Genomic DNA, 16,359 nt, shown 5'->3' with positions numbered 1-16,359 from the left:
AAATTGAATTTTGGGAAACTTTAACAGTGCTGCCAACTTTGGAAAAAGTCATCCCAATTTACTGTGTTGAGTTGGCATTGTACAGAAATGGACAGCCATATTGGTCTAGAAATGTTAATTTATTTTTATTTATTTTTTTTCCATGTGTACAGGGGTAACACATCATACTAAATATGTAAGGTCATATCTACATGGGTTTGATTACAGAAACTAATAAAGCATTCTCTAAATAATGAAAAAAAGAATAAGATAAGACTATAAGAGCAAGAAGCAATTTAAATATGTTCAGGGACCATTTTCATCTTCAGAAATAAGGATTATTTTAATGTTACATCATTGCCTTTTCTCTTTTACTTTCCTTTTTAGTTTTATTTTAAGGTTCTCTATTTTTAATGTTCATACAGAGATTTCTTTAACTGAAATACCAAATAGTTTCTTTGGTGTGAAAAACTATAATAGTACACAGGATCCTAATGAGATAATTAATAATGTGAAATAGGAAGTAAAGGGCTAAAGGTGTAGAGAAAGTGGGAAGGGTGGGGGAAAGGTAATAAGGGAGAGGAAAAAAATATGAGAAACTGAAAAAATGGAAATAAAGTGTTTGTAAGTGGGGAGGGGAGGAGGGGTGAAGGGAGGGCAGGGACAAGGGGAAAAAATGAGAATCAAGACCTATTATGTAAAGGTACAGGATCCCAATGATGAATGTAACTATATTGTATACTTAGATTGTACCAATAAACTCAATTAAAAAACTTTTTTAAAAGACTTGATGTAGCTCACTTACAAGGGCCTAGGTTCAATCCCTGGTACCTCAAGAAAGGAAACAAGCCAGGTGTGGTGGCAAACGCCTGTAATCCCAGCACTCGGGAGGCTGAGGCAGGAGCTGGCTGGGAGTTCGAGATGAGTTCCAGGTCAGTTTCAACTACATAGTGAGACCCTGTCTCAAAAAACAAAAGAAAGAAAGAAAGAAAACAAAGCCAAAACCTTATGAATTCAGCTTGGGGTGTTGCCCTGTGCTGCAGTACTCACATAACATACACCAGACCCTATGTTTAACTTGAAAAACAAGTTCTTTCCAGGCTCATCACCCCCTCCTCTCACCTGTAGCTATTAACTCCTTGTTCCCGTAGGATAAAATTGACACCTATATCCTATAAAACAGCCACCACTTATGAATTGTTTCTGGAATTTTCCATTTCATATTACAGACTTCAGTGGACCATGGGTAATTGAAACTATGGGAAATGAAAGCACCAGTGGGGCAGCGGGTGGCTGTATGTAGAACCAAGCCCCGTCCTACATAGAATGCCTCCCTGTTGTCACAGCTGCGTTTACTTGTTTTAACAGCAGCCCTGAGTCACCAAGACTTGAAATGCACTAGTAGTTGGATCCCTTCACGAATCAGGAGTGTGTTTAGGGACTGAGGATGTCACTCGGTGGTGAGCAAGCTGTGTACAGACAAGGCCCTGGGTGCACAGTACTGACAAGGATCTGCTTCATAACTCTTGTGTGCCAGATTTTGTCTGCGGCATCAAGATCACAGCAGTGAGTGCACTGGGAACTGCTCCTGCCCTGGCAGAGCTGACATCCGGATGAACCCAATGTGCCAGTCAGAGAAGACGCAGGAGCCACGGCGCCAGGTGACTGCTGGTGAGGGAGAGAGACGTCCAGGAGCCAGGCTGAGGGACACTCAGTCTCTGCCTGGGGAAGCTGTGGAGAGGCCAGGGTCAGATTGAGCGACTGGGTAAGATAAAGCGAAGTCAACCTTGGGCACGGTCAAGGGCAGAGCTTCTGGGATGTTCACTGGGGTCTGGAGTTACCCCTGGGGGTCACACAGTAGCAATCCAGTCCTCAAAGCCGCGCGAATAGGGTTGGGAGGTAGGATCTTCTGAAGTTACTGAGGCGTGAGAGCCCTCCCTCGGGAATGGGTGAATCTATTTCATTCACAGATTCACTGGCTCCAGCTGTTGACAGCTGCCCTCGGCTGGATTTGACGGCGCACGCCTGTCATCCCAGTGCTCTCCTCTCGGAGGCTGAAGCAGAAAGATCAAAAGTGCAAGCCCAAGTGATTTAGCAAGAGTGCCTCAAATGCAGCTCAGTGTGAAGTCCCTGAGTTCAATCCCTAGTATGGAAAACAAAACAAAAAGGCAGCTTGCTATCTGCTGAGCCATGACCCGGCTAGAAGTCCCTGGTTCAGTCCCTGCAGAGGCTGCCCTGGGCTTCAGCCCCACGCTTAACTGAAGCTCCCTTCTTTAGAAATCACCCAGCAGAGGGGTCTCTGCAACAGCAGGGTGAGGGAACTTGGAAGCGGTTCCTGCAGCAGAGGAGGAAGCATCCTATTTTTAGCCAAAACATTGTGTGGGTGAGAAGACTCAGAGCAGAGAGAGGAAAACGGAACAGGGACAGAGACCCAGGGGACCAGAGAATCCAATGACTGTGAAGGGGACTGAAAAGGACCAGCTGGAGAGGAAAGAAGTGAGGAAGGGAGAGGGAGGGAGGGGAGGGCGGGATATCAGTGTCCCCAGCATCCAGACACAAAGGGACAAATGTGGTGAGTCCCTAGAGCAGTCCACTTCATGGAGACAGAAAGGACAGTGGCAGCCATCAGAGCCTAGAAGGAGAGGGAATGAGAAGTTTTGTGGGTGTTTAGTGGCTACAGAGTTTCCATTTGGGGCATGAAAACATTCTGGAGATGGAGGGTGGTGACAGTTGTGCGACTGCAAGAACACTTCTAATGCCACCAAACTGTACTCATAAAAATGGTTAAAGGGGAATGTTCTACGTTCATATAGTTTGTCACGATAAAAATTCCAGGTAGCCAGGTGTGGTGGCGCATGCCTGTAATCCCAGCACTCAGGAGGCTGAGGCAGGAGGATCACTGTGAGTTCGAGGCCAGCATGGGCTACATAATGAGTTCCAGGTCAGTCTCAACTACACTGTGAGACCCTGTCTCAAAAAACCAAGAAAAAAAAACACAAAACAAAAATCCAGGTAGACATTAATAATTTTTTTTCAAGGAAGAACATCAGTAGATGCTAAAATGAATGGTCAAGATAATCCCAACTACTCAGGAGGCTGAGGCAGGAGGATTGCAAGGTGGAGACCAGCCTGGACAACCCCACTAGAGGCGGTCTCAAAGTAAAATAAAAAGTAGCTCGGGGCCAGGGATTTAGCTCAGCACAAGGACCCGAGTTCAATCCCCGGTACTAAAAAAAAAAAAAAAAAAAAAAAAAAAAAAGTAGCTCAGTGGCAGAGCCCCAGGTTCCATCCCCAGAACTTCCATAAATAAATAAATCATCCAAGGTCTGATGAAAAGTGAGGTGTCACCCCTGCCCAGGATACTTAGTGTGCTACAAACTGTACCCTGGGGAAACGGCAGGGCACTTTCACCAAGATGCTTTAGCCATACTGGGTGTCTTCCTGCATCTCCTGCGGCCATCTCTGAGTGCCACGGACTGGGTCATTCATGAAGAACAGAAGTCTGTGTCTCTGAGGCTTCCAAGAGCTGGAAATCCAGAACACCTGCGAGGGCACCCCGCTGCCTGGTAGCAGGGTGGGGGTGCCCCAAGTGTGGCTAAAGCAATGCCCACTTTCTTTTCTTTCATTCGTGTGTGTGTGTGTGTGTGTGTGTGTGTGACTGGAGATTGAACCCAGGGTCTTCCAACTGAGCTGCATTCCCAGCCCTTTTTGTTATTATTTTTTTTTTATTTTAAAACAGGGCACTAAGTTGTCCAGGCTGGGCTCGAACTTCAGATCCTCCCACCTCATTCTTATAGCAGAGCCACTCTGTAGACAACCTGTGGGTGGATAAAAGTGGGCTGACCACTGGGGAGGAAAGAGCTCTTGTGACTAATTTCAGTTCAAAGACCCCGCCTGCCGTTATACGCAGCTGTGTGGGAACCATTTCCAATACATGTTCAAAGCATAGTGTAGGTAAATAGGCACACTGCACCCCTGGCACTGCACCTCAAAGGGCATTGCATCATGAAAGGTTCTTCCAGAAAACACATAACAGCTGGGCACAGTGCACACCCCTGTCATCCCAGCCCCTGGGAGGCTGAGGCAGGAGAATTGTTATGAGTTGGAGGCCAGCCTGGACTGCATAGCAACACCCAGTCTCAAAAAAACAAAAACAAAACAAAAAAGTGCTTAACGTTAATTAAGTTAATTAAATCCTCAGAATACACTAGGCAACCCCAAACTGAAGCACATGCTACAAAAAGCTGTCTGGGCTGGTTCAGCTGAGTGGTGGGCGGCTGCCCAGGGAGCAAATCCCAGGCTCTACCCCCAGCTCTGGGGAGGCAGAGGCTCCCCCTGGGGCAGCTGCCCAGATCCACACAGTGGCAGAACTCTTGTGCCCTCCGGTGGGCACTGAATCAGTTCCAAGCCCAACTGATAAGAACCAGACATAGGGGTACACATCTGCCCACACAGCCCCAGGCAGCTGCGAGGCCAGAGAGTGAAAGAAATCAGCAGCACCTGTCATCCCAGGACTCAGGGAGGCTGAGGCAGGAGCATCACAAGATCAGCCCAGCCTGGGCAAGTTTTCAACTTAGTGAGATCCTGACTGAAAATTTTAAAAATTAAAAAAAAAATGCTGAGGATGTAGCTCAGTAGGAAAACCCTGGGTTCAATCCCCAGCGCAACAAAAAGACAAAAAGGAAGGGGAGGGAAAAGAAGGGAAATAAAAAGAAACAAGGAGCAGCCACTGAGGTGCTGGATGACATCATGGCAAGTGACACGAGCCAGGTACCGAAAGACAAACACTATGTGGCCTCACACATGCCTGTGTGGAATCTAAAATTGCAAGCTCAGAGAAGCAGAGAGTAGGGAAGGTAATCAAAGGGCTGGAGGCGGGAGTCGAGAGTGGTGTTTGTGAAAGGGTCCACGCCTTGATCAGACAGGAGGAGTTCATTTCTGGGACCCAGCACGATGACTGCAGTTAATGATCATGTATTATGTCAGGTGTGGTGGTGCACACCTGTATTCCCAGCATTTGCGAGGCTGAGACAGGAGGATTGCCATGAGTTCAAGGTCAGCCTGGACTGCATAGTGAGGCCCTGTTTCAAAAAACAGAAAGACAAAGAAAACACATGAGGGCTCCGTTTGGGGGCCCTCTGATGATAGTTTATGGACCTCTGACATGTACAGGCTGTACATCTGGAATCCAAAATGCTGCAAAATCTAAAACTTTTTGAGCACTGTTGTGATACCAGCATGGGAAACACCACAGCTTACATCTTGTGTCAAGAGAACTTCTCAGGAGAACTCAAGCAAGTTTTCCACAGAGGGCCCAAGCACCACCTCTCAGAATTCATGTGTAGGCAGTACGAAAAGACACAGATGCCAGGAGGAGCTTACTGTCCTGGTTTTCCTCAGGACAGCCCATCTTGTGACCCCTAGCGTGTACTGTTGTGTTTTCTTTTGCTCGGCCCAAGCTCACTCTGCAGAGCCCGTTTCTTCGTTTCTTTTTCTTTCTTTTTTTTTTTTGGTTTTTTGAGACAGGGTCTCACTATGTAGTTGAGACTGATCCGGAACTCACTATGTAGCCCAGGCTGATCTCAAACTCACAGTGATCCTCCTGCCTCAGCCTCCCGAGTGCTGGGATTACAGGCGTGCGCCATCACACCCAGCTGCAGAGCCTGTTTCTTCTTCATCCTGTTATTATGTGCCTTCCTTACCTGCCCCATCCTGGACTTAAACCTTTAGAGCTATGAGCCAAGAATAAATCACTCCTTCAGAAGTACCCTGAGACAGGGAAAGTGTAAAAGTGATGGAAAACTAACTGATATCAGGCTATGCATATAAGGTACGCAGGAAGGAAACCTGTTTGGTTTTTTGTTTGTTTCGTTGGTTTTTTGAGGCAGGGTCTCACTGTGTAGTTCAGGCTGGCCTTGAACTCACTATGTAGCCCAGGCTGGCCCCCAAACTCTGTGATCCTCCTGCCTCAGCCTCCCCAGTGCTGGGAATACAGGTGTGCGCCACCACACCTGGCTGCAATTTTGTGCTTAAGACTTGAACAGCATCCCCAACATATTATACACAGAATGTGCAAATATCCCAGAATCAGAAGCCCCAAGCACTTCTGGTCCCGAATTGTACAGTGCCGTCAGTCAGAGCTGAGGATGCGTGCTGCATGGGGGAACCTCACCATCTGGACCAGTGATCCACACAATTAATGATTGTCCGTAAACGAATCGATGGGTACATTCATTAGCTGTTTACACAGCTCATGTGGAGACAAGAAGGCAGGGAGAGCAGGCTGGGTGCTGTGAGGACACGGTGAGGACCATGGCTGACCGCTTGCCAAGTAGCCCATGGGTTCCCTGAGGGTGGCATTTCCTGCTGAGGGATGAAAATATTCTGGAACAGGGTAGAGATGGTGGTTCTATATTATTAAGAATGTACTTAATTTCACTCAGTTTTATCTTTTTGTTTCTTTGATTTTTCAGCTTTGGCTTTAAGTGAGTTGATTTGCTAGAGGACCACACACCTGTAACCCCAGCACTCTGGGAGGCAGAGGCAGGAGGATCACATGTTCAAACTCAGCCTAGGTAATTTAGCAGTTTAGAGCCTGTCTCAAAAATAAAAACAAAAGGGCTGTGGATGGAGTTCAGTGGGAAGGCCCTGGGTTCAATCTCCACTACTGCAGAGGGAAGAAAAAAAAACTTCAATGGGTTGATTTGTGTGATTTTGTTTAGACTCAAATAAAAAAGAAAGTGATAACACTAATTTCAAAACTTTTGCTAAAACATAAGAGCAAAGGCTCCCTCTGGCTGCAGTGTGGAGAATAGACAACATTGTGGACAGAATCTGGGATTAGAGTTCTAGAAAAGGTTGGCAAGAGTTAGGGAAAACCAGCAAATCCAGATTTGGGAATTGGGGTGTTGAAGCATGGTCTCCCTGGGTAGTCCAGGCTGGCCTTGAACTCATGGTGACCCTCCTGCCTCAGCCTCCTGAGGCTAGTGCCTGCTATTACATGAGGGTACAGTGAGGAGGTACAAAGTTGGCCCTTGCCAGCCACTGAACCTGTCCCACCTTAAACTTGAACAGTGAGAAATGAATGCCCGTGGTATATACCACCTGGTTTGCATTGTTGTTTCATAACAATCTGAGCTCACTAAATCATGCCAGTTTCCCATCCTGAAGGAATTTTTACTTCTGAAGCCTGAGCAATATTCCACTTTGGGGGAGAGGGTGCTGGGGTGAACCCAGGGCCTTGCTTGCACATGCTGGGCAAGGGCTGTACTGCTGAGCTGCACCTCTGCCCCAAATCAGATTGAAGTCTTTCTTGCCTGTTTAACTGCATCCAGGGCACTTTTTCTTGGCTGTTTCCCAGATAGATAACCTAAATCCAAGTTCTGTTCCTGGAGGACTACAAATCAAGACAATCCCCGCTTAATCTGCCTTACAGAGTAGTTGCCAAGCAAGAGAAAAATGATGGCAGGTAAGACACAGACAGGCTGGCGAATTGGAGCTGGTGTTTTTGATCTCTAGTTTTCAAGGCTGATTATCTTCCAGGTAGGTCTTATTTTCAGAAAAACACGTAGCAGAGAAAAAGCTCCAACCAGACATCCTAGCACCAGAATCTACCTTCTCCATAACTACACTGTGCCACACCTTAGAGTTAAAGGATATTCCATGTTAAATTTCACTAATTTAACTGGGCATGTTGGCACTTGCTTTTCATCCCAACACTTGGGAGGCTGAGACAGGAAGATCATCCCAAATTCAAGGCCATCCTGGGCTACATAGTGAGTTCAAGGCCAGCCTGAACTACAAAGTGAGACCCTGTATTTTTTTTAAAAAATCACTAGTATAGGCCCAGACTGTGCTCCCATGGTTCCCTAATGCAGGGCTGGGGATTTAGCTCAGTGGCACCACGCCTGCCTTACAAATGCAAGGTTCTGAGTTTGATCCCTAGCACCAGAAAAAAAAAAAAAAAAAAAAGAATCTTGCATTCCCTAATGCAAATCTGAACACCATTCTCCCAATTTATTTGAATAACAGTGCAGAGGAAGGTGACAGCTTGAAGCTAATTTTACTTACAAATAATTGAGGTTGATTCATGCTGCTTTCTCTTAAATTGTCTCACACACAAAAATAAAGAAACTGATAGTTTTATTGGTGTTAGGAATGCCAAGTTTGTCACATTATCTCTTAGAGTTCCTCCAATGCTCCTTAGAAAGCTACACTCAAAAGCAGTCAAACTCAAAGCCAGTCAGGGGTTTTCTAAGGCAAGAGAAAGGTAGTTTTTCCAAGACAGACAAGTAGAACAACGTATCGAGAGAAGGGAGCCTCTGGAAGAAAGAAATGTCAATGTTTAATGTCATAAGTTCCAATCATAATGTTAAAGAAAAAAGCTGGGTGTGGTGGCACATACCTGTGATCACAGCACTTGGGAGGCAGAGGCAAGAGGGTCCCCACAAGTTCAAAGCTACCCTGTGCTACATAGTGAGTTCAAGGCCAGCCTAGACTACACAGCTAGACTGTTTCAAAAAACCAAAATAATTGGTCTAGGGATTTAGCCCAGTGGTTCCGCTGTCTGCCTTGCAAGCACAAGGACCTGAGTTCAATTCCTGGTACTATTATTACTACTACTACTAATAGTAATAATAATAAATAAAATTCATAATCTCTTGCTCACAAGAAGTTAAATAACAGACATAGTTTTCTTTGTTTCTCAAGGCTAAGTTTCCTCCACCTGAATTGGCCATTCCCACTGGGATAGGGTTTTAAATAGCCACGGATCACAGGAGGTCATCCCTCCTGGCTCCCATTTGAAAGCAATAGCTACAACATTAACATGTGCTTAAGATAGCAATGAAAGGTGGCATTTCAACACTTCTGCCTCTTTTCCTTTTGGCAATATATTTTTGCGCAGCTTCCTAGAATTAACATATTGCTTGCACACTTGTAATCACAGCTACTTGGAAGGCTGAGGCAGGAAGACCACAAATGCAAAGCCAGTCTGGGAAATTTAGCAAGAACCCATCTCAAAGTAAAATAGACCCTGCCAGCGATTTAGCTCAGTGGCACAGCATCTGCCTGAGAGTGCAAGGTCCTGAGTTTGATTCCTAGTACCAAGAAAAAAAATATAGACCCCTCAGGATATGGTGGTAAATACCTGTGATCCCAGTACTTGGGAGGCTGAGGCAGGAGAACTGCTGTGAGTTCGAGGCCAGCCTGGGCTACATAGTGAGATCATGTCTCAAAAAACCAAAAATAAATAAATAAAAATAAAATATTAAAAAGAACTGGAAAGAGTGATGTGATAAGTGAAGCAAAGAGAAGTATTCTGAGAGGAATTAATGACAATGTATATTTTACTATGATAACATTTTTACTTAAATATATTCTGTGATCATGCCCCACTGGTCGGTCATTTGTGGCACTTTCTGTCAAATAAAAACATCATGGTGTGTTCTGACCCACCTCATTCACCAGCTCTGACACTGTGTGACTTCCGGCTCTTCCCAGAGTCAAAATGAGCATGAAAGACAAAGCTTTGAATTGATTCAGGACATCAAGGCAGCCACAACAGCACAACTAACATTCACAAAAGAGGACTCCCAAAGCTGCTTCAGAAAGTGTCAAGAATGAGGGATGAACGCATGTGAGTGAGGGGGAGTAATGCCGATGTGTCTTGTTATAAAGAGATATTAAAATAAAAGGCATTAGAGGCGGAGCTCAGTAGTAGAGTGCTTGCCTGGCATGCATGAGGCCCTAAGTTTGATCCTCTACATCCCCCTAAAAAAATGTTTAAGTCATTCTGACATCCCATAAATGCTAGTTCTAATCATAAACAAAACACACACAAAAACCATAAGCCATGTCCACCTCAGCATGACTCAGTGCAATTAAGCCAACTGGATCTAGGACAGTCAGTTGAAACAGCTGTGTGCCTTTGCATGAACGTTCATACAGAAGAGCTGACCACTAAACGGCAAAATGTGTTCTCCCTAGCTCTTTCTAAACTGTTCTAATTGACCAAAGGGAACTTCTTACCACATGGGTGGAGCAGTCTCCCCAATTCCAACCTATACTTTTTGTAGTTTTCCTAAATTGATTTGACAGGGTCTCACTATGCAGTTCAGGCTGACCTTTGACTCTCTATGTAATGCAGCCCAGGCTAGCCCCAAACTTAGGGCAGTCCTCCTCCCTCAGCCTCCAGAGTGCTGGTAATACACTACACCCAGCTCCTTGATGCGACCCCCCCATCAGGATTTTTTTTTTCTTTTTTTGATACCGGGGATTGAACTCAGGTCTTTCCAACCTGGTTTACATAGTGAGTTCCAGGACAAGCTCAACTACATAATGAGACCCTGTCTCAAACAACAAAAGCAAACAAACAAACAAAAACAGCCAGGGCGCGGTGGTACCCGCCTTCAGTCCCAACACTTGGGAGGCTGAGACAGGAGGATTGCTGTTAGTTCAAGACCACCCTGGGCTATATAGTGAGTTCCAGGACAAGGTCAACTACATAGTGAGACCCTGTCTCAAAATCGAACAAACAAACGAACTGGGGTCCTTGAGCTTGCAAGGCAGGCAGCAGAACCACTGAGCTAAATCCCCCGCCCCGGATTTTTTTATTTTTTTAATGGCACGCTTCACAAATTTGCTTGCCATCCTTGCACAGGGGCCATGCTAATCTCTGTATCGTTCCAATTTCAGTGTATGTGCTGCAGCAGCGAGCACCCCTGTATCGGGAATTGAACTCAGGACCTTAAGCTTGCCAGGAAGGTACGGTGCCCCTGAGGGACATCCCCCGCCCTCCTTGCTGTGATTTTTGACTCTGTACAAATACCGTATAGGAAAGCAGCTGGCACATACGGAAATCTCATGCCTACCGAGTAAGTCTCCCCCTTTAACATAAAGGAAAAAGGAAGAGCCCTTCGCTCCTCCAGCTTGGAAAACACAGCCTGTGGGTTTCAGCCCTGCTCCCTAACTTTCAGTCGCCACTCGTGTTCAGGACACGTGATTCTTCAATCAAATACCGAGAAAAAATCCAAATGGACCATTCTCAACTTTCAGGGGAAATTTTCTATTTAAAGACATCCTGTTGTGACCCCGGTGGTAAAGAATGCTTTCCTAATGGAATTAGTCACCACTGACTCATTTCTGCAACCTTCCTAGTAGCGATTTTGCCTAAACAAAGATCCGGTTTAGAGAAGTCAGATAAATTACAGATGACCTTAATAAAGTATACAGTACCCAAAGGCAAAAGAGTTTTATTTTTTTGCTGTTTTTTTAATGATGTGTACCTAAACGAACAGGAACGACACTGGGTCTTCTTTAAATGTGGAGGCTCCACCAGCATCTAATCATAGCCGCCAGATCTTCCACTTGTGGGTGTAAAAAAATGCTCCCAAGGATAAAAAGTCAGTTTCTGCCCAACTTGGGTGCGACCGGACGAACAACAAAGAACAACTCAAACCAGCCCGGAAAGCAAAGGGATTGTCGCCAATGAACACAGATGACTCAGCCACATGCTTTGCCACGCCCCCGTTGCTGTGACAACCGGAGTCTGGGCAGGACCTTGGGCGCAGAACCAGCCTCCCAAGGATCCCGGGCCGCGCCTGCGCAGGTGCATGCGGGTTGTCCTTACGCGGGCGGAAGCGGAACTCTCCCTGGGCGCTGAATCTGGCGTCCAGCTCTGTTGGAACTTTAGGGTCCGAGGGCCTCAGGAGGCCTAAGCAGCTCCTCTGGGTGCCTGCTTGAAACTGAGAGCCTTCGAGGAGACCCTGGAGAAGACCTCCGCCTTCTAAGCCAGCCTCTTCCTCAAAACTGAGATCGTGAGCCTGGGATTTAGCTCAGTGGTTCCACTGCCTGCCTGGCAAGCGCAAGGACCCGAGTTCAATCCCCGGTACCAAAAAAAAAAAAAAAAAAAAAAAAACTGAGATCGTGGCCTCCCAACCTCGGTTTCCCCGTTGGTAGTTCCCAGCCCGTATTAAGAGGAGGAGGCTTTGAGGATTTAAAGAACCCGGAGCACGTCAGGCCCGGGGGTGAGATGGGTTGACGGGACCCCACGAGAGCTGAAGGAGGTAGGTATTGCTGTCATTTTATAGGAAAGAAAACTGAGATCCAGAAAGGCAAGCGACTCACCCCAGCTCACTCTGAGCTGGAGCTTGGCAGAACATGGAGGGAAAGGGGTCCTCTCTGGGCGACCGCACGGGAAAGCCCTGGCTGGGTAAGGGCTGTGCCCGGTCTGTTGTATCTACCAGGCCTCGAACACCGTAAGACAGTGTTGGGATGACACCGTGCTCTGCGGGCAAGTTCCTCAGCCCACACGGCATTCCCTCTGTGTTCAAGTCGGCTCCAACTTCCTGCCCACCTGAGCTGCTATTCTCTCCACCTCCCTCTCCTTGGTTTCACATTCTTTAATTGTCGTCATCTGCCAAAAATATGTGCATATCAGTCCCTCATATATCCAATTTATCTGAAAATATTAAATGGAAAGTGCCAGGAGTAATTCATAAGTTTCAACTTTTATCTGGTACATTATCATAACTGTTCTATTTTATGAGATGTTGTTTGTGAATCTTATTGTGTCTAATTCATCAGTTAAATGTTGTGTATGTGTGGAACCCATGTATATATTAACTCCTTTTACTGAGGTTTTAAATGGCCCACCAAGTGTGGTAGTACATACCCATAACCCCAGCACTTGGGAGGCTGAGGCAAAAGGATTACTATATATTGAGGCCATCCTGGGCTACATAGTTCAAGGCCAGCAGGAATTATGTAGTTTGACCCTGTCTCAAAAAACCAAAATATGAAGTAAATAAAAATTAGACGGCCAGATGTTCCAGAAACAGGTTGATCATGTCGAAGTGTATGAAACGGTGGATAATTGTAGTGTACATTTCAACTGAGTAGAACAAGTGCCAGCTGAGAATCAGGAGCCGAGTTTGGTCCCCGTTTCTGCTACTACAAGCTCTATGACCTTGTCATTTATCTTCCCAGGACTTGTTTTCCCCTCTGTCAAATGAGGTTGTTAAGGGGATCTTACAGTTCTAGAGCTGGAACCAGGGCCTCCTGCATGGTAGGCAAGCCCTGAACCACTGAGCTACACGCCTAGCCCTGTTCTGAAGCAGGCTGGCCTCAGACTCCCGAGTAGCCGGGACTACAGGCTTGCATCATCACACCAGCCTGTGATTTCTCAGGACCTGGAAACGCTCGGGATCTGACTGATTGCCCCCTCCCCCAGGTACAGAAGCCACCGAGCCTCTCTGCCTTTGACCTATTCTCTAAATGTCTTCTGTTCCTTCAGCCTCCCAACTTGGGCTCCTACACACATCTTCCCAAGTCAGTTCTTCGAGGTATTGTTAACACTCAGACAAACTCAGTATTCGAGATCTAACAAGTGAATTATGGTGGTTAGCACAGCAGAGGCAGCAGCTTGTTTGTGGGAAATGACTGAGTTTAAGCAGAAGACACCCTTATGTTTACACAAGGGTTTTGTTGTTGTTGTTGTTGTTGTTGTTGGTAACAGGGATCGAACTTGCAAGGCAGGCGGTGGAACCACTGTGCTAAATCCCTGGCCCTACAATGAGGAAATATTTAAAACTTCCCTTTCAAATGCTCTGTGATAGATTGCATAAAGTAATGGATGAGCCCCAGGGTTTGCATCAGTTATCCCGACCCACCTAATATTCAAGCAAAAAACTAAGTTACCCCTTTGATTCTCCCCATGCACTTGCCTCTCTGTGTGTACCGCAGTTGCCAAGTCAGGGTAACAGGTCAGGAGATTCACTATGTGTGACAGCAAGGAGTCATACATATGTGGCCATAGGAATTTGAGGTTCAGATCTGCACAAACAGAGAAGAGCCACACAATGATTTTAAAAAGATGAAAGTTTATTTTAAAAGTACAGTAGATGTGAGCATAGTCAAATAATATATTATCACACGAGGTAAGGGACAGCACCAAAGATGAAGGGGAATTCTCCAGGGGAAGGATCTTACATGAGATAGAGCCTTTGGCAGGGAAGAGAGGAAACACTGCACCGTACCCACGCTCTCAGTTCCTGCATTTAGACAAAAGTGACTTGGTGCCAACAGGCCTGCATGTCTAGAGGGACTGTTCCCAGGCTTGGCCAGGTTCTGGGAGCAAGCAGTCCTTCATGTGTTAAGTTTTCTCTGTTACACTCCTTTCCCAGGAGGTGGCCAGCCTCCTGCAGAAAGGCACCCAGCCAAGGTCACCTCAGTGAACACACACATTCCAGATGATCTCTCATTTTAATCTTTCCCTGACAGTGTGCTACCCAGAGTGGGAACTTGAAGTAATTGGGATTCTGCTCACTGAGCCCACTAGAGCATAAATTCCAGAGAGCAAGACCATTTTGATTAGCTGGATGCCACAGCACATGCCTATAATCCCAGCTATTCATGAGGCTGAGGCAGGAGGATTCCAGCCTGGGTAACTTAGCAAGGTCCTATCTGAAACTCTAAATAAAAGGCTGAGGATTTGGCTTAGTAGAGCACATGCCTAGCATGCATGAGGCCTGTTTCAACTCCTACTATGGCCAAAAAAAAAGTAAAAGAGAAAGAACAGGAAATGCTTACTTCTTGAAGTCAGTATTGGCAGCATGGAACATCCCTAGCATCTTCTTCCCAGCCATAAGCAAAGGCTTTTAAGGAGCCGGGTATGGTGGTGCAAGCCTGTTGTCCCAACACTCAGGAGGCTGAGGCAGAAGAATCGCCTGGAGTTCAAGGCCAGCTTGGGATACATAGTGAGGTCAAGATCATCCTCAACTACATAGTGAGACCCTGTCTCCCGAAAAAGGCTTTTAGGAAACCAGAAATGCTGATTGTCTTCAGTTCCCTGTTTTCTCAAATTTCAAAGATGAGATTTCCAGAGCTTGTCAGATACTTCCTGTTGCCCAATAGCTCAACTAAAGTAACAAGCAACAGAACCAAGCGTAGATCCCAGCAGCTCCTGAGAATGTACTTTACTAGCCCTATTAAGGCCCCGGTTTAGTCCGAATGATTTGTCCTTACCAGAATTCACACTGAGGCTTGATACCTGTGACTATTAATTGTGACTGTCAGCCTGACTGGATTAAAAAGCCTGCCAGATTAGTGACATGCGCTTCCAGGTGCATCCAAGTGGGACAGGGTATCTCAGACTCTGTAACTGGCTCCCAGCCCTTTCCTCTCCACACTTTCCAACCCGTTTTGCTCTCCCACCTCTATGAGGTGAGCAGCTGTCCTCCGTCAGGCCTTTCTACCATGTTTCTGCCTTGGAGCCAGGCATGGACTGAACTATCTGAAACCAAGAACCAAATCAACCTCTCCTTGAAGTCTGGTTGTCAGATGCTTTGCGCCAGTGCAGAAAAGGTGACAACACAGCGACCAGAGTAGCAGTGTGGAGAGGAAGCAGGATCTTTAACAGCTGTTTGGGTAGTAGGTATGGGACATGGTTCATGCCTTTCTCCCAGGGCTAGATTGATTTTCAAGGTAGGATTGCGTTCTCACTCTTGCTGATAGTTTCAGAGAGTGAGGCTGTTTGTGCTTTGCCTCTTGCTTCTTCTCCTGCATGTGCCCGCCTGTCTCCAGCTGCCTTTGTGCTTTCCACCCTGAGCTGATGTAGCTTGATGCCCTCGCCAGTGGCCTTCCCAGCCCCCACAACTGCAAGTCAAAATAAAATTGTTTACAAATCACCCAGTCTCAGATATTCTGTGATAGTAACAGAAAACAGACTCCTTAAGACAGCCACAAATCCTTTTTTTCCCCCCGCTTCATTTTTCAGGTACTAGGGATTGAACCCAGGGCACACAGAGCTATTTCATAGGCCCGTTTTTTTTTTTTTTTTTTTTTTTTTTTTTTTTTTTTGGTACCAGGGATCGAACTTGGGTCTTTTGTGCTTGCAAAGCAGGCGGCAGAATCACTGAGCTAAATCCCCAGCCCTAGCCCTCTTATCTTTTATTTTGAGATCAGGTCTCAGTAATTTGCTAAGTTACTCAGGCTGGACTGCAAACCTATAATCCTCCTGCCTCAGCCTCCGAGAGTGCTAGGATAACAGGTACATGCCACCCACACTGGCTCAGGCACAGATCTTTTTAAAAGTCCAGGCACCTTATGAAATACCAGCAGTGCCAGGGCTAGACCGTGCACACAGGCTATGGGTTCCTCCCCAGCACTGCAGGAAGAAAAAACTTAAGTGCCTGAGTTACTCATATTATTCTCGTATGCAGACAACTCTAAGCTCTGGAAGGTAAATGTTTCTGTTGTGTTTCTTCCTGTTACAGAGCTGCAAAGCATGGTGAGGCCTCTGGCTTCCGTGATTAGGAAAGGGAAGTCATCCCCACCCCACCTTTTTTTTTTTTTTGGTACCAGGGATCTAACTCAAGACCT

The 16,359-nt window shown here is 46.2% G+C and overlaps 2 long non-coding RNA genes and 1 other non-coding gene across 5 annotated transcripts in view; 1 reads left to right on the top strand and 2 right to left on the bottom strand.

The window, feature by feature from the left end:
- LOC104854796 overlaps positions 1-11,225 on the top strand; it is a 30,687-nt gene extending 19,462 nt beyond the window's left edge. For 2 of the 3 annotated variants that reach the window (XR_004514765.1, XR_778216.2), the window contains exons 3-6: positions 1,517-1,640; positions 6,453-6,554; positions 7,340-7,447; positions 10,675-11,225. This is a non-coding gene — a long non-coding RNA (uncharacterized LOC104854796). Of the gene's footprint in view, positions 1-1,516; positions 1,745-6,452; positions 6,555-7,339; positions 7,448-10,674 lie in introns of those variants that run through there. The other variant, XR_004514764.1, reaches the window with a different exon arrangement.
- The window catches only part of LOC104854795, a 41,243-nt gene that overhangs the window by 17,648 nt on the left and 7,236 nt on the right, over positions 1-16,359 (bottom strand). The window lies entirely within an intron of this gene.
- On the bottom strand, positions 10,595-10,698 carry LOC117283835. The gene has a single exon (XR_004514851.1). It is a non-coding gene; the product is annotated as a U6 spliceosomal RNA (small nuclear RNA).

Source organism: Fukomys damarensis, unplaced genomic scaffold (assembly GCF_012274545.1).
Source record: "Fukomys damarensis isolate Sample0158 unplaced genomic scaffold, DMR_v1.0_HiC HiC_scaffold_30, whole genome shotgun sequence".
NCBI lineage: Eukaryota > Metazoa > Chordata > Mammalia > Rodentia > Bathyergidae > Fukomys > Fukomys damarensis.
Note: the sequence above shows the minus strand (reverse complement) of the source record. Positions and strands in the feature narration are given on the sequence as shown.